Consider the following 18,722-nt stretch of genomic DNA (forward strand, 5'->3'; position numbering starts at 1 on the left):
CACATCAGAACTAGTTAATTAAACAATAAACTCTCCAAATGTCTGTTTCTCACAGTCTACCATTTACACATTCTTTTAACCCCGTTCATTTTAGCCTGTATTGACTCAGGTAATTTATCAAGAAAGATTATTAACTGCCACCGTGCATGTCATGCAAATTGCAAATTGTTTTTCCAACAGCTGTTCTCTTTCTCTCCTGTGCATTGTGTGTCACACTGAGATATCTCATCGACGATATCTTCAAAATCATATGTAATGCTCCTCAATTTGACATTTGAATCAACATTAATTAAACATTTGAGAGTAGGTGTGCCAAAACAGCAGAAGCGTTATCTGCAGTCGTGTATCTTAGGTTTGAATCTATTTCAAATGACTGAGGAGCCTAAATATATGCACATATTTCACACTAAAGATTGCTTGCTTGTTTGCACTTCTTGTGTGAAGATTTTGGGGGGGAAATCCATTCATTTAAGATGAGACATTTCATCCAGCTACCTGTATGATATACTGTAGACTTGCCAACTGGCCAACAGATCTAACAGTCCCTGGTTTATTAACATTAGCCCTTTCAGACAGAGGTAGTACATAGTCATTGTTTTGCAAGCCTCAAGACTGCACTCAAGTCTTTTTCAAGTCCAAGTGTAGTCAAGGGCTTCTGCTGTTAAAGTCCAAATCAAGTCTCACTTCTGCTTTTAGAAAAAAAAGTTCCAGGAACTATGAGACAACAGCAACTAAACTAAAAACTTTTTTTGCATTCCTGTTTGTTTCCTCTTCATCTGAAGACCTATGGCCATTAAGATAACGAGCCATCGTGTTATTCTCGATTGCATGCTGGATGTTTCATTGGATGTAATGAATGAATAAGAGAGGTCAAAAAGGAGAAATCTCCACAGCGACTGTCTAGCACAGTATCGCTGAGTGCTTGGTGGTTATTTATTTCACTTCAATTAAGCGGTTTCATTTCTCTCCTTTACTGCTCTAATCACTGATCCCTCTCTCATTCACCCGCTAACCCCCTCGACTGCCACTCTCTCAAGTCTTATTTCCTCATTCTCTCAGCTTGTTCACACACTCTGTCTCCCTTTTCCATTCACTCTCTTTAAAATGTATCAGAAGCCAACAACATAATTGTCCAGCACTCGTCCTAATAGTGATACTGCAGTTCCCCAGTACTTGAATGGAGCTGTACACAAGTTGAAGTGACTGCACGGTCTGTATATTACCAATCACCAACCCTGCAATCTTTGCTCCTATATTTCCAAAAACTACTAGAAAGCCAGTTTTTTGCCATCCCAGTTCCTAGGAAAGTTCCTGCAGTGGATATATGCCTAATAAGAATCAATTGAGTGACCATAGTCTGCAGTATCAGGACCCAAAAGCATTGGTCAATCAACAGTTAAAATCAAAACAGCCCACAGGTTCCTCACTTCAGCCTCCCAATGGAATAGCAAACTCCAGCTGGAAGTTTAGAGGTTGGGTCTGTAATTGTTTATTTTTCTTGCCCAAGGACATCTCAGGTGGCGAGTAAATGAGAGAAAATAGAGCAGCTAATTAGCATTGCATGCATAAATTAACTGTTTGCGATCTTTCTAACTACGTCTACATCTCACCCTCTGTGCATGTCCATCACATTAGCAACATCATTAGCAAAGCCTCTTTCCAACATATTTGCCTCCATCCTGCTGTCAAGTCTTGCCAGCAGTTTCTGATTTGAAAGAGTGCTTGTTGGATAAATAATGGTCATCACAGTACAGTTTATATTTACTCCAAACTGCGTAGGCTCTGCTTCTTCTTCAAGGTAAAACTAAGATATGCAGGGTATCTTGTTGATAAGGCAGCAGAGAGGTTCCTGTTTTCTCATGACACAGACAGAAGAGAAGAAGTCATGAATTTATATGAGTTTCAACAGCAATGAAGCACCGGAGAGCATTGCCGGTGCCAGGTTTACCAGGCCGAGGACCGACACAGTAATTTTATGGGTTCATCCAAAGCTAGTGAGGTGTAAAATAGACTGTGGCGATAGCCCAAACACACTCAATGGCAGCCCTTGTGTCTCCACTAGGCTCTGAAATCATATTCAGGGATAACAATGAGTTGTGGAGCTGCAGAGAAAGTCATAGCAAACTGAGACACGAGGTGTGCCAAAAATGCTTTGAATAACAATTTGTAGAAAACTCAAAGGATAGTTTAAAAATAATATTCACATGTAGTGTAGTGTAGTGCACATTAACCCGAAGTTATTTTGTGAAACATAATCCACTTGTGAAAAACAAACAGTTTGCTTATTTACACTTGTGAGTTGGGTTTTATTAAGATCTCCCACAATGTTACATCTTTGTTATTCATTTGTGACATAAAAGAAATGTCCCTTCACAATCAATTAGTTGTTAGTTATTAACAATATTAAATCGAACCATTGAGCCTGTAATCATTGTGTAGATGTCTTGTCAGAAGACAATGCATGACAAAACTTTACATTTGATCAAGGCTTTTGAAAGACATTATAAAATGTAACTTCCATTTCACCTGTCTCTATAATAAACACTGCAAGTGTCAACCACCACACTTGGAACCAAAGTGGATTTGGAAATCATTGACTGTAGACTTAAAAATAATTTAACATTAATTTCCCATTTCCCATTTTTGCATTGTGAACCCATCTGTGTCTGTTTAAATACTGCACTCTTAAAATAGCTGCTTTACTTTAGACCGTTTTTTTGTTGGTCAATTGTGCAGTCACTCTCGACTGCTTCAAGATAGAAATGCACAAACACTGCCCTGACCACACTTCATTTTAAGACTCCCATGGACAGGGCTGGACTGGGACAAAAAATCGGCCCTGGCATTTTTGCCCCGACCGGCCCATCACAACTGATAACTCACCAACTACCTTAGTGCTCTCCTAACCATGTAGATATCTGAACTATATCACTCCACACTACACTACATTTAGGCTACATAAGATGGCCAGTGTCAAAACACAGGAAGTCAGAATGGATAACTTTAACTTTTTAATATCAACGCAATAACATGCAGCACAACAAAGCAAGATAATAGGCCTGCGGGAAAAAATGAAAGAACACACAGTACTGTAAAAGTACAGTGGCAACGCCATGCTTAATTTAAAATGGTGTTCTACTAATGCTCAAGAAACAAATGTTTACATATCTAAAAAGATCCTTTTGGGTGGGCAAATTAACCTGCAGAGACAGAAATGTCCCACTAGCACATTTAACACTGTCACACTAGTATCATAACCTTCACCTCCAACTGTTAGTCTGTTTATCACCTCCAAATCTATCAACAACTGATCAAGCTAGCACAGACAACAGCAAATCAGCTTCAAACACTAACAGGACTGACCAACATGAAATTTTGACGAGACACTAGACTGTTAAACTGGTAACAACAGCTAGCCTAGCATGTTGCTGTGCCAGTCAATGAACTTCAACCAAAAGTCATTAAGTTTAAACTCCATTAAAAGTTCAGACATGCCAAACACGTAATGCAGGCAGCAGAAACATTCCTCTCTTCCTGTGCTTTGCCCCCTGGCTGCACACGCAACTGTTACTGTTTGGTTTTAATGAAGGCTGGGACTTTAACGCGTTAATTAAGATTAATTAATTACACAAAAATGTACGTGTTAAAAAATTGACGCACTTCTCACTGGATGAGTTTCAGGCAGACCGATTATATTGGAGCACCAACTAGCGTTCATGAGTTCAGACAACAACAAACAACAGTGAACATGAAGGAAGAAGCTGATGAGACGCTTTGGTTGGCCCCGTGGATGATGGGACATTTTGTTACAAAAAACCAACGGATGGAAGCGTCGATAAGAGCATGGTTGCGTGCAAGCCATGACCCTAAAACCAAAGTATTATAGTTTACAGAAGGTCTACCTACCTATAGGCTACCTGAATTTCTGAAACGTACTATATTTCTAAATATGCCATTGCTACACTTAATGGCAAAAATTGCACTGGTCTGTTGGACTTAAACAAAAATAAACAATATTTTTGTTGCTTAAGCTTATGTATTCAGTCATTATTCAATGGTATACTAAAAATCTATGTGAAAAAAATTACTTCTCACTGTTCTCAGGTCAAATATTTATATGCGATTAATTTCGATTAATTAATTACAAAGCCTCTAATTAATTAGATTAATTTTTTTTAATCGAGTCCCGGCCCTAGTTTTAATGTCTTTCAGCAACAAGCTACACATTCCCACCTATGGAATCAGTAGTCCGACATAAGGGGCGTGGTCAATCAAAAAATGTAAAAGTATGTACAGTATATCAGTTAGCAACTTGTATTATGTTCTGTGTGGTGTTGGACTTTTATTCACCTCGCCAGTATTAAGATGAAGAAGCAAGTTATCGCAGCAGTGACTTTCGAGGGTTGTCTCCCAAGACAATAAATTGATATGCAGAGACTTGCGACGTTAAGCCTTCACACTGGACTTCCTGAATTGTATTTCAAACCCTCAGTGAACCAGATGCATTCAAGTTCACCAGCTGGTAGGCAACATTCACCTTCGCCTCCCCTATCTGATCCGCTGTGCTGAAATAAAGTGCTATGATAATGCTGCTTAGCTTGGAGCTCAGGATGAAAGGATTCATTCCAGGCATCCAATATCTGAGAGAGAGCCTGAGCAAATCCACCGACATGTCAGATACGTCTCAAAGAGTGTCAAAAAAACGGAGTCAAGTTGTTCACTTTTGAGGATTTTCTACTTGCCATTGTGTTCTTTGTGAGAGCTCTGAGTGCTGACATCCTAAAAGTTTGATGTGTATATGTTAAGCACTTCCTGTATGGGAACTAAAGCAATGATCTGTCCTGACCTTTGGGTTTGTGTGTGGGTAGTGATTACAAGAAGATTAAAGATTGTGTTGTTACATGGACATTTCTATGATTCTTCTGCTTTATTTAACCGCAGCTATTTTGATGATATTGGATCCTTTTAAACAATCTGTAACGCATGGTCTTAAGTTCATGATGCATGTACATTTTGTGTCCAGTTAAACAGCGCACAATTTGGGCTCAAAGTAAGGGGCAGTGGCAGAAGAGTTGTATTTTGTCTCTTAATTAATCATCATGTCTTGTTTCCTTTAAAAGCCAAGTGCTCCTTACACACTGCTATTTAAATGTCGGATTCTGCAAAGTGGAGAAGCAAGCTTGTTTCTGTCCCAATCCTCTGTCCCATCAACAACTCCATTGGACTGTATATGAGCAAATGCACCAATAACCTATTTAACTCAGGGATGTGCAGCAGTGCTCATCCTCCTGTATGTATATGTACTACACGCCAAAAGTTTGGAAGCAACTTAAATTTTGTGTTCACAATGGTTTTCTTAAAAACAAGTATGGATTCTTTGGATTTTTGGATGTGTTTACTGCATGATCAGACTTTACCTTTATTGAATTGAACCATTTTCTGAATAAATGTTACCAAAAAAAGAAGGGCCTAGTTTTAGGGTCACAACTTCAGTGCAAATGTAAAAAACAAATCGCAGTTTGTATTATTCACTTTAGCTCTTTGGCTTTTAAGTTTGGATACAAACATCCCATTAAATCTTAACTGTGTTCATATCTCTGACAAACTACCACAGAAATGGCTCAAATTGAAGCAACTGAGTAAAGAAACAAGAGAACAGATTTATACATTAAAGAAAGAAGGATACACAAAGTCTAAGCAATAGAAACCCAAAAAGTCCTGATAATTGTAGTAAAAATGTGTTCTAATAAGTGACTCTTTATGTAATAATCACCTTTAATTCGTTGCAAAATATACCAATGAAACTATGATATTTTTTGTACAAATTATTTGATCTTGCTTCCAAACTTTTGGCCTGTAGTGTATATAAGCAGAATGTTTCTATTTGGATAGTGCTCTCCTAAAATAGCTGAAAAGACTGCACCATTTACTTTAGACCGTTTTTTGTTGGTCAATTGTGCAGTCACTCTCAACTGCTTCGAGATAGCATTGCACCAACATTGCGCCTGACCACACTTAATTTTAAGACCAGCACACCCAAAGGAGCACAACTTATGTTTCTTAGGCTGCTGGGCGGGAAAAAGCCAACTGTGTCAGTCGGAGACAAGCTATGACAGTTGTGCTGTGCTCTGTGCTGCTTTGCTCCAGGCATAAGATAGGGCCTGTTGTGTCTGGGTTACTGCAACCTTATGCATGTTTCTATGCATCATATAAGCTCTACTTCCTTTTGCTGTGTACTGTATGTGGTCTAGGAACCGAAGCTTATCCTGCTGTTGGACTCACACAGAGTTCAACAGCAGCAGAAAGATGTCTAAAATGTAAATGTAGCAACGTGGTACTTGCAGTTCTTTAGCTTCTCTTTGATAATTCACTTTCCTGGTCTTCCTCTCTTTCTGTTGAGGTGATTCTCAATGCTGACAGACTTTTGCAACACAGCATTACATGAATTTATCACTCAAGCTTGAATTTGCCAATATGCAAAGTTATAACTATTGTACAAAGTAAAGCCGCCCATTTTCCTCTTTATCCTATGATCTCTTATTATGGCAATTATAGATTTTGTCCTCTACAAGGCATTAAGGGGAGAGATGAATTATGTTGAATTGTTTCTGAATTTACATCATTCTGATTCATATGCTTATGTTTTTTATTTTCATTTTGATCTGAGCAGCTTGCATTTTTTCTGTCTCATCTGCATAGATTCATGAGATTTTCACTTTTTCTATTTTGAGGTGATTTTATAAACACCTTAAGGTTCATTGTCTACCCAGTATGAAACTGTGAGATTTTTAATGTGCTATATAACAATCTCACAGTTTGTTAGCATAAAATCATGGCATGGATAAATCATTCAACAGATTATATTAACATTATAAACACCTCTGAGCCTATACCTAATTCTCCTTCTCACACAGTACCGTGGCACACTCTTCTGTAATTTCAGTCACACTTACTCTAAGCCCCCGATTCAGCATTCATAAACAGTATAGAGACATTTAATAAATAGTTTATTATTTACCAAAATGTTCTTGGAAGCAAGAATAAATATTAAGTGTTTATCAGCAATCATAACCTCTCCTATAAAGACTATGAATATTTTATTTTATAACAACTGAATTACATTGTCATTTATTATGTGTTTATACTCCACTAATGAGTGCCTATAAGACAAATAATGCATTAATAAACACTTACATCTGCTTACAACTACATTAAAGTATATTATAATCCTTTTCTTAAATGTTTATTTACCGGCTTAATGCTAAGTAGAGGGGCTAAAGGCAAAGCTTTGCGGTATTTTTGTACATTCATGACTTTGTTGCCCTTCTGCTCATTTTTTGCTCCTACCACCTATCCTCTTTATCCCATTCATCTCTTCTTTACCTCATACGTCAAAACTACAGTGAAGTTGATTCATGCACTGGATCTCATAGATAAGGGCTCCCTGACCTGTGAATGTAACAGAGAGAGAATGGCTTTTCACAAACATAACCCTCTTACCTCCTTCCTCGTCCAATCAGGTGAGAGGGAAAAGCAATGGGGATGTTATAGTGAAAAAAAAAAGCGAGTGATCTGATGTGATTATTCATTAGGCTATTGAATTTAGGTAATTTCAGCTTTCTTTGCTATCTGTGTATCTTTTATGTTGGTTATATGCGTATGCTTGTAAGCTAATAAAAAAGGGTAGAAAAGTCACTTTTCCCCCGCATGAGCATCCTTTGTGAGCATTATATGTTGCAGTGCAGCAGTGGATTTGTCTTTTTTTTCCACTGTTTGTATGGTTCCCTTGTATATTCATGTGTGCTCAAAGGCTCCATGTGATTGAATATTATCTTTGACTTTTGGGTCACCTTCTGTTTCCTTCGCTTCAGAGAGTTTATTTAAAGAAACTTGGCATGGGATGAAGCGTGGAGGAGTCACTCCTCTGCAACCTGTGAATATTAAACTCAGCTATGAGATATCAATATCATCTTGAAATGATGATGTAGATTCATAGTTTGTAGAAGCAGATTTCCACTTGCAATGAATACTGAATTGAATTGAATTGAACGAATAAGTAAAGTATATTTTTTTCATCCTCGTCCTCACAGATGTCAGAACCAGTCGTGGCAACTTAGCCATTCAGCTGTGCTACCAAAAGTCTCTCAGAAATAACATGATATTTCATTTTAATATTAAACAGTGACATAATGTGTGCCCTTTGCTTTTTTGGATTGGATTCCATTTAAAACACTCTTCTGGTATCCGTAAATGCCTATTAGTCGGGAAACCCTACATTCATTTTTGATTTCCAAGGGCACTGAACAAAATACCTCTGAATAGACCCACAACGGATCAGTTTTTCAAAGGAATATGAAAAACAGGATGGCCAGGCCCAAACTTTCCAAACAGTACACTACAATGTGTCGCAAAACATTTGAACCACACTGGATGTCAGTGATCCTTACCAAACCCAATGTATATGACATAAACAGTCGTAATGCTACACTGTCGTAATCTGTCTAAATGGAGTGACCAGGCTCATCTGCTGGAGCAAATAAACCATGAACATGGCTGATATGACTAGTTTCTAGGTTAGTTTTCTATGGAAGGGGCTTTTGGTAATACTTTAATTGCTAAAACAATATATTACCATCTAATCACCAGGGGCCTCATGTATCAAAGAGTGCATAGCTTTCAAATTTGGTATATATATCAAATAGTGGAAATAGCAGAATATATAGACTTAAGAAAATAAACAATCTTAACATCAAAACATATAGACTTCAACATACTATCGCTATTGCACAAGTAAGCAGCAGTACGCAGGTGAATATGATAATAGATGAAAAGAAATCATCTATCCCCTCATATTTACAATGGGTTATTGGTCGTAGAAAATGGCATTTTTCCTCCAGTTTCCGAGAGCTATGAACTATAAAAATAATGCCAGTTTTGTGTAGTTTGAGTGTAGACATGAAACACATTTTAAATAGAGCATAAAAGACAGTAGTTTCTTCCAAACAAAAGTTTGCAGTGCCACTCACTCACATTCTCACGGCACGGCAAAACAGTGTATGCAATGTTTTTGTGCTCACGCAGCATTGATACATGAGGCCCCTGGTGGTTTTAAAACATTTCTCTCATATTTGTTTTTGTGGACTCCACCCTAGTTTTCAAACCGATCAGTTACCTGAAACAGTTGCCTTTACCCCTTTTACACAGCCATTTTCAACACAGGAGTGTATGGGTTTGTAGAAGTTTTTGAAGACAAAATTGGAAGACAGACTTGTTCTAATGGAACAAAATCGACATCTCTGGGAAAGGGGCATGGCTGCACAGCTCGACCAACAGGTGGATAAAAATGTGATGAAGCAGCGTTCCGAGTAAGTTACTAATAACTTAAATTGCTTGGGGGTAGAACGGTCTCCACCCTGGCAGTCTGTATCTCCAAGTATCCTTTGAGAGTTTGGGGTTTTACTATGTTACCAATGTTGATCTCACTGATGCAAGGTAGCCTAGCCAGCAGTGTGCGAATGGGTTAATGCTCACTTGTAATATAAAAGCATTTGGTCACAATGACTATATAGCAATAAATATTGCTGTACAAATGCAATCCATTTATCATTTGGACGCTGACGCTGCTGTTTACATGTCATGTGTTTTTTGTTTCCAGAATGCCGCCATGCTTTCTTAAATCACACACTGGGGAGGCATTATGCCACTGTTGTTTGGTCCAATGTGTGTGTAAAAGAGACTACACTTTGACACAGTTGTAGTTTGTGATTGCTATGAAGGAATTTGGTTGGTTTTGGGGGTCATGTTTCAACTCAGTAAAGGATGATACCAAACTTGATCCCATGACCAGCTGAGAAAATATAACCTTGGACCACTTTGGAAACAATTGGTGTCCACATGTCTCTAAGCAACATATGCAAGACCCCCGCCTGCTACACAGGAACAACTAACCAACAGTAGAGAACTGTGGTTGGCAGAAATACATGCTGAGAACTATAATTAATACATACAGTGTGATAGAGCTTGTTACTATATTCAGGAAAAAACTTCATTAGCTAAGTATACACAATGGAAATACACGCTGAGTGCTGTTTTCTTCAATTAACATACATAGAATACGTTACTTCCAGATGGAGTCCTCTAGAATGATGTGTAAATGTATTCATAAGGATAAAGTATTTAATGATTTCATGTGTAAATATCAACACCTATAGTTGATTGAAATTGTTCAATTGCAAATTATTAAGATGTCTTTTAAGATGTTTTAGGAGTGTAACCATCTTGATTAGGATTAGGATTAGGATTAGGATCTGTAGTTTTAAGATGTTAGCCTATGTTTTAATTTAATTTTTCTTTCTTTTTAATACCAGCAAAATGCAAATGCTGCATCAATGGGAATTAGGATTATTCCCTTTAACTGAAGAATATTTTTCTATGTCTTTATTGCAAATAGTTTCTATTTTCAATGCAAAACAGAATCTTTCGAATCTTTCAGAGTCTTTCTACAATTTTGTCCTCCAGTTAAAGAGGTTGATGTGGTTTAGACAGTTCATTAAAACCTAGGTTTTTGTGTATTTGTTTTTTAAAATAGAGCAAGGTACACTATAAGAATGTGGAAATATATATTTCAGAATTCCATGCCAATATTAAATCATTTGGCAACAATTGCATTACTGAGCAATATTACTGTAGAAAATACGTTGCCCAATTTGAAATTACTTTCTGGATGAACCATGCCCATTGTAGCTATTCTATCCATATACAGATATAGAGACAAATAATATTGTTAGTTGAACAGATACATATACGGATAAAGATGTCTCTGTACACCTCTACTGGGAACTCATTTTAGATTAAACTATATTTTGTATTTGCAGTGTGGTAAATGCATTTCCCAGGCTCTAAGCTCTATGTCAAGTACAGTATGCCCCTGCTAACTTTTTCTTTCTGACCATCACACACTCACACTCACAGTCAATCAAACTCATTCTATTTTTACCCTTAGATCTCAACACAGTGCCATGCACACTTTCTGTATTACACACACACACCAACCCCAGACACGAACACTGAACCAGCCGCCAATTATACATTGTGATTAGGATTCGGCGACAGGCCCTGCTGCCACTTTCAATTGGCACTAACATGGCAGTGGTGTAATAAGGCAGGTCTGCCGGGTCAGCGGTGGGACATGGGGTCACATCAGCCATCTGATGTGATGTCAGAAGTTTGGCCTCCGGGTTCAACGGGCCTCACCAGAGTCAGAGTCAGACTGGGGAGGATTGGAAGGTTTGAAGGGGACCTGTATGACAAATGTGGGAAAGCAGTGTATGTGTCGGAGTGAGTGGGGTATTTTTATGGTACGCAGCTGAAGGCAAGACACAGTTTCTCATTTGACAACTTAAAAATTCCTCTGAGCACCAAAACAAGGCCCCCACGATCAGATTTAACTTCTACATTCATGCACAAAACAACCACAAAAGACACAAAATGACTAGAAAGAGATTCAAAAACACCCTGAATAGATATAAGCGGCACAACTTAGAAACAAAACGATCAAAGAAAGACACAAATGATGACAACAAAACCCCAAATTACCAAAAAATACAACATGGTCTCACAGGAATCTGTGAAATAGCCACAGAATCACTCAAATTTCCATGAAACTGACACGGATTTCGCTACAATGCAAGTTAATGACAGTCATATCCCGTGGCTATTCCAACATACAAAGTGATTATGTTCACTCACTGAGTGACTATTTAGAAAATAAAACATATATTTCTCGCTAGAAATGTAATCAAAATCCATTTTTATGCAGAAACTAAGTCAAAATATTGATTTTTTCACTAAAAATGAGAGAACTGTCCGCCATGTTTTTTGTTCTGACCGCCGGAACCTTGAAAGTCATGTGACTTGGACACAAACCAATAGGAAAAAATATCAATGGAATAGCCACGGGATATGACTGTCATTAACTTGCATTGTAGCGGAATCCGTGTCAGTTTCACGGAAATTTGAGTGATTCCGTGGATATTCCACGGATTTTGAGCTAAGCAAATCCATGGCTATTTCACGGATTCCAGTGAGACCAGCTTCCAAAAATAACACACTAAGTGATTATGAAGAATAGAAGAAATTACTACAAAGATACCAAAAAAGACACAACATGACTATGAAGAAACCACAAACAAAAGACACTATAAAGAGATTTAAAACTACTGCAAAAAAACAAAATTACCAAGAAGACACAACATTAGCATGACAAAAGTCAAATAATGACTACTGAAAACCAAAAAGGACAAAATGACGACAAGAGACACAAAATGACTACAAAGAAACCTAAAACAGACAAAAGGATACAAAGTGACTATTAGGAGGTTAAAACATCAAAAAAAGAGAAAAATGACAACAAGTACAAACAAAACAACAAAAAAGAATACTACAAAGACACAAAATGAACAAAAAATAAAAAATGACTATAAAGAAGTTTCAACTGACCATAAAAACACACAAACAGTGGCGGTTCTAGACCAATTTTACTGTGGGGGCCAAGGAGGGGCCAGTGTTTAATCAGAGGGGCACATTAGCACATGAAAAAATGGCAAAGATGATATTTAAGTATTCAAAATCTTTGAATGTCTTGAAAAAGACACAAAATGACCAAAAAAGACACAAAATGAGAAGACAGAATAACCAAAAAAAACCCACAGAAGAAATAAAAATGACAAAAAAAAGACACAAATTTACCAAAAAAGACACAAAATTACCAAAAAAAGACACAAATGACCAAAAAAGACACAAAATGACTTACAAAGACACGTAAAGACATGAAAAGGATCCAAAAATGGACAAAATAGCCCCATAAGACTCAATGGAGTTAAACTATTATACAATGTACACATTCTGGGTTCCTTTTGTGTACAATGAGATATTGTTCCATTGTTCATTGTTATAAATTGATCATTTTATTATTAATTTGACACAGGGGCCACAGCAGGGGCCAAAGGCTTCTTCACAGGGGCAGTGGCCCCTGGAGGCCCCTGTGTAGAACCGCCACTGCACACAAATGACTACAAAGACAACTCAAAACCAAAACCACCACAAAGTCTGTATGTCTTGCTCTTATATAGGAGATGTGATGGGGCCTTTTGAATGTCTGCACCCAGGGACCCACTGTCTCATAATCTACACATGGTGCTTATCCACAACATTTTATCCATTTAATACTTGCCATGAGCAACAATCGTCATATAGTATAACAAAACAACATACCTCATGTAACTTATGGATCATTTCACTTGAGATGCTCATGAAGATTGCATCAAAATCTTCCTTGGTCATAAAATTTAGACAGCATTCCCAGCATTTGCAATGGAGATCAGGACGTTAGACATGTAGAGCAGCTTTAATGTATGGAACATGTTTCTTGACGAGCCATAAAGTGCATTACAGGAATAAAAACATGATGAATAAAACATAAGGACACATTAAAGATCACAACACAAGGAAAGGCTGTAAAACCCAAACTCTGAAAGGTTATTTTACACAAGGATGTTATCAAGGGGGCTTTAAATGAAAATACAATATAGGTAAGGTTATCCAAGGAAATAAAACAATAATTGAATGAAATGAAAACACCACAAGTAAAGAAGCGACCACAAGAAGGTTGACAGGGGAAAGGATATAAAATCTAAAAGGCTATTAAAAAGTGAGTTATCAAGAGAGGATTAAAAGATAACGGAGCACAACACAACACTGGGATGGTAAACAAAGACATGGTCAGGAATTAAAGGAAGGCTTTTATGAATATGTGTTTTAAAAATAAAGCAACAGATTGCACAGAATGTCAAACAGCCTCGGGGCATTACAGCATGAGACCTTGGCGTATAGAGAGGGCACTACACACAACACAATAAATACACTCAAGATTTGAAACATATGCCAACAACAACAAAAAAAAAGAATTCAACAGTTTTTACACATTAGAAAAGTATTACCAGTTTACAATTGAATCAAGTGCTCAACAAAAATGTTTGCTCAACATCACATTCAGGTCTGAGCCAAGTCTGAGTCTGAGCCAAAAACTAACAAACTGTTTTAGCCCCAACCTGTTCCAAAACAATATAATAATGTCAAAACTCTCTCTCTCTCTCTCTCTCTCTCTCTCTCTGTCTCTCTCTCTCTGTCTCTCTGTCTCTGTCTCTCTCTCTCTTTCATTCATTATAATAAGCTAACCAGTGGACCAACTGTAAAAAAAAACTAGAAAATTTCTAAAGAAATTTTGATTGTGTGCTTGCCTCTGGCCCTTGATTCTCGTTGATTAAATCAGCAGTTAAACAGGGACTCTGCTCACAGACACCTCATACAAGTTTCTAGGACAAACGGTCCATTAGTTAGTAAAATGGGGCGTGGCTAATGAAAAGGGGCGGGGTAATCAACCACCAATTAAACAGGAACTCTATGCCGAGTAATCTGACACCTTATACAAGTTTCTAGGAGTTTATTAGTTATGAAAGGGGGTGTGGCTAATCAAAAAGGGCGGGAATTTATTAAATATTGTTATGTAGAACTGGTCAGTGATGAACCATCATCATGCATGACAAGTTTGAGGCAGATTGGACAATGTATTGTCAAGTTATAAGGTCTCATGCTTTTTGAAAAAACACCATGTCCGTTAAGTTAGAATGTCTGTCTTGGAGGAGCAACCAGGTGGCCAGGTGGAGTTGACCAATCAGAGCAGAGCAATCAAGCCGACGACCGCCATCCTCTGCTTCAGAGAGACAGCATGCACCGCTGGACTGCAAGGTCTCTGCTCCGTGTCACAGCAAACCCATTCAGAAACAAGAAATATGGTGTCATATTTGAGTCAAAAATTCGCGCAAGCGATATCACATCTGCACGCGCATTTATTTCGTGTCACGCAGGCAGATTTCAACTGCCGCGCGTACTTGTTTGATCTACGCACATATTCAGCAACTGAGTGACTGACTTTTGACACGTTGGGGGCGGGGCCAAGGCTGACCCCGGGCCTCTTATGATTGGTCATTTTCCAGCCCTACACGTGGGTGCCTTTTCAGTTTACTGCTGACAGCTGGGAGCGGAGGCATCATCTAAAGAACAACAAAGGTTGTTTCATGACGTTCACGACTACAACTCTACGCTTCATCACTGGTAATAAAAAGGTTAGAAAATGCTGTTACTTTATGGCGTCATATTTGATTCAAAAGTCGTGCGAGCGATAACACATCTGCATGCGCATTTATTTCGTGTCACGCGCGCAGATTTCAACTGCCGCGCGCACTTGTCTGATCTTCGCGCACATATTCAGCAACTGAATGAAGCAGATTCTCCCCCGTGCTCGCTCGCGGTGGAGCTCTGCTCGCGCGGAGCGAGGACTTTTGACACATTGGGGGCGGGGCCAAGGCTGACCCCAGGCCTCTTATGATTGGTCCTTTTCCAGCCCTCCACGTGGGTGCCTTTTCAGTTTACTGCTGACAGCTGGTAGCGGCGGCATCATCTAAAGAACAACAACGGTTGTTTGATGAACATTGGAAGACTTTCTGATCAGAGACTGGAGCGGTGGTCCGGAGAGAGGAGGATGTGGAGCCGGAGCTCGTCTGGAGGGGCGGAGCGGGTCGGCAGCACCTGGTGTCGGTGTGTCCTGAGTCTATCTGCTGTCAGGAGGCTGACCTGGACCATGCCATGCGTGGTGAAGCATGTTTAACAAATGTTCGCACATTTGTGTGTCGCGGAACAGCGGCTGGGAATCACTGGACTCGGCCTCTCTGGCTTTTCGTCTGAGGTAAGAAATGTTTTTATTTGCTGTATATTTCGCTAGCATACTACCGTTACAATTGTGCCTTATAATGTTAGCATTTTCATATTTGAACTTTTAAACTACTGTCGAAAATTTTGTGAAATGTAGTTGCAAGTTATTTGAGGTTTTTTTTGGAAGATGTTAGTCGCGGCTACTGGTCTTAGGTCTGAGCTAGCGCTCTCTAGCGAGCTAGCTTTAGCATCATGTCAAGCAATTTACAAATGGTCCGTCGAGGCAGAATATCTTCACAGTTACTCCATGTTACAGTTACCATGATGCCAACAGTTGTTATAACAGTAGATGTGTCTGGTGTTAGCAAACACTATTGATTCTAAGAGTGCATTGCATGGTTTGACTGATTTGATCCTACTGACAGACAGCCTATAATGCATTGTGGGTTGATGATCTAGGCCTCAAAAGTTTATGATTGCTGTGTTTTGTCTTGTGTCTATCTGGGAAGGGGTCATTATGCTAATAATAATATAATAATGCTAAAAAATTGATAGCTTATACTATTTTCCTTGATTAATGTTGTCCAAATGCCATTTTTAATGTAGGGTTTGTGTACAATGTTGGCCTGACTACTTTTTGTTTAACTGTGATATGTAGCTAATTGTATGTGGATTTTGATGGTAGCTTCTTGATAATGTAGTCCTGTTTTTTGTGAGGATGTTTTGGTATTCTTATGTAATAAGGTGTAATAGTAATACCAATGTCATACTCATCAATGGCTAAATTTGAACATTCGGTGTATTTGGATAATATTAAACTGAAACTCATGTCACTTGGTAATGAGAGGTGAAAAAGAAAAGATAATCATGGGGATATACATTTAACCATGGAGTCAGGGCTGTAAAAATGTACTGTAATGATGAACTTTTACTTCACCATTTAAAATTTACATTGTGTCAATGTCAATGTTACTCACTACTGTTAGCAGACTATTACCAAAACTATTACCATTTCTTTTTTCCAATTTGTCATGTCAACTGGTACCTGAAGTATGTGTTCCTTTGACTAATATTAATGTACTCTGTGTGTGTGTGTGTGTGTGTGTGTGTGTGTGTGTGAGAGAGAGAGAGAGAGAGAGAGAGAGAGAGAGAGAGATTTATTGGAAGTTGAAAATGTAGGCTTAAACAGCTTTGGATTAATTTGTGTGTGTGTGTGGCCTCAAGTGGTGCTGCTCTTTTCTTCTGATATTAATACTGCAGTACTATTTTGATAATAGAGGTTATTACGTAATAAGGTGTATTTGTAATACCAGAGACATAGCCATTAATGGCTTAAATTTAGTATAGGGTGCATTTGGGTACTATTACACTGAAAGCTTTTGAAAGTATTCGCCACTATTATCAGATTATTACCTAACTATTACCATGGTGTTACCGAGCTGTGGTGTCAATAGAATTATCAACCGATCCATTCATATTCATCTTCTTAGCAAGCTTTAATCCTGTTTTTCACCTCACAGATTTACAGCTTGACCATTTATTTACTGGTGAGTGTTTGTCAAAGACTGTTATTAACATAAACTACTTGCATAAATTATGCATTTTTTTTTTTTTTAACCCTTGTGTGGTCCTCCCGTCGACTATATACCCATGGTCCTCAGGGGTCAAAAAGGATCCCATGACACAAGACTGTTTTTAGGACATGTAGAAAAAAAATATTACCAACTTTTTTTTTTTCTTAATCATTTTATCATTTAAGGCAACTCATGCCCCAGAAATTGATTGATTGATATATAATTTTCATAATTTTTTCTTTATTATTGGTCAATTTTAGTCAAATATTCAAAATTAGGCCTCCACTTCAAGAGAGAAAAAAGTAAAAAAAAAACCTGGATACTTTTTTCAATAGTAATAGTGGAAGAAAATAATTCTTGATTGGAATGCACAGAGTAGGTCATGTCAACTTTTAGTGAAACTTATGTTTTGATATTTGTATATTTGAATAAAATTGATCAATAATAATGAAAAAAAATGAAAATGAAATATACTTTTTTTTGGTCATGAGTTACCTTAAAAGGTGAAAAAAAAGTTGGTAATATTTTTTTCTACATTTCCTAAAACCAGTCTAATGTCATGAGGTCCTTTTTGACACCTGAGGACCATGGGTGCTATAAAAATGTATAAAACATGTAAAAAATGTATGAAGAAAGTTAAAATGTATATTATCTATAAAGGATGCAGAGGGGCACATATGCTGAAAATTTTGCTATGTTTCTAGAGGTGCTATATGTGTATTTAATCCAAATTATTATATTCAGCTTCATACTGATTTTTATGAATAAGTGATACATTAATTCAGTTATTTAAAACATTAATAACACATTATTGTTACATTGCTGCAATGCTCACGGTTGTCATCCTGTTCTAGATAAACACTACTTCACCTAAGAGACTTGAGTATCCAGTTCTTCATTGACCTTCAGCATTCAGTTGTTTGTCTTCACCTTTTCAGGTAAGCAATTTAAAAAAAATGCTTCTGTAATGTTGAGAAACACTGAAATTATTATTTATAAAGAACTTTCAACCACTGTTCTGTGATGTCATGTATAGTGATATACAAATATATTTGAAGGAATGGGGGAAAATAGATTCTTAGTACAAAAACTAGTAACTAGTAAAAAAAAAATTGGTAACAATAATGTTCACTCATTAATTGACGCTTGGTCAAACTCTCATCTAATTAAGTATTGCTGTCTCATTAACATGTTGTATTTATTTATTTTGTAGGCTAAAACCAGAGAAGCCATCTCCATGTTGTTGTTTGTTGTCATTATGCAGATTTTTCAGCATGTGGTCCTCAATATATAGTATAGAAGTCACAGCATTTTCTGACTTTTCCAGGTTTCCTGTGTCCAGCATCTTCAAGCCCTGCCCCACTTAGCCCAACCACTTCC

The 18,722-nt window shown here is 37.7% G+C and overlaps 1 long non-coding RNA gene across 1 annotated transcript; it reads left to right on the top strand.

The window, feature by feature from the left end:
* The first annotated feature begins 15,672 nt into the window (after positions 1 to 15,672).
* On the top strand, positions 15,673 to 18,357 carry LOC131978186 (uncharacterized). The gene is made up of 3 exons (XR_009394941.1): positions 15,673 to 15,802; positions 17,289 to 17,315; positions 18,197 to 18,357. It is a non-coding gene; the product is annotated as an uncharacterized LOC131978186 (long non-coding RNA).
* Positions 18,358 to 18,722: the final 365 nt, after the last annotated feature.

Source organism: Centropristis striata, chromosome 9, assembly GCF_030273125.1.
Source record: "Centropristis striata isolate RG_2023a ecotype Rhode Island chromosome 9, C.striata_1.0, whole genome shotgun sequence".
In the NCBI taxonomy this organism is placed as follows: Eukaryota; Metazoa; Chordata; class Actinopteri; order Perciformes; family Serranidae; genus Centropristis; species Centropristis striata.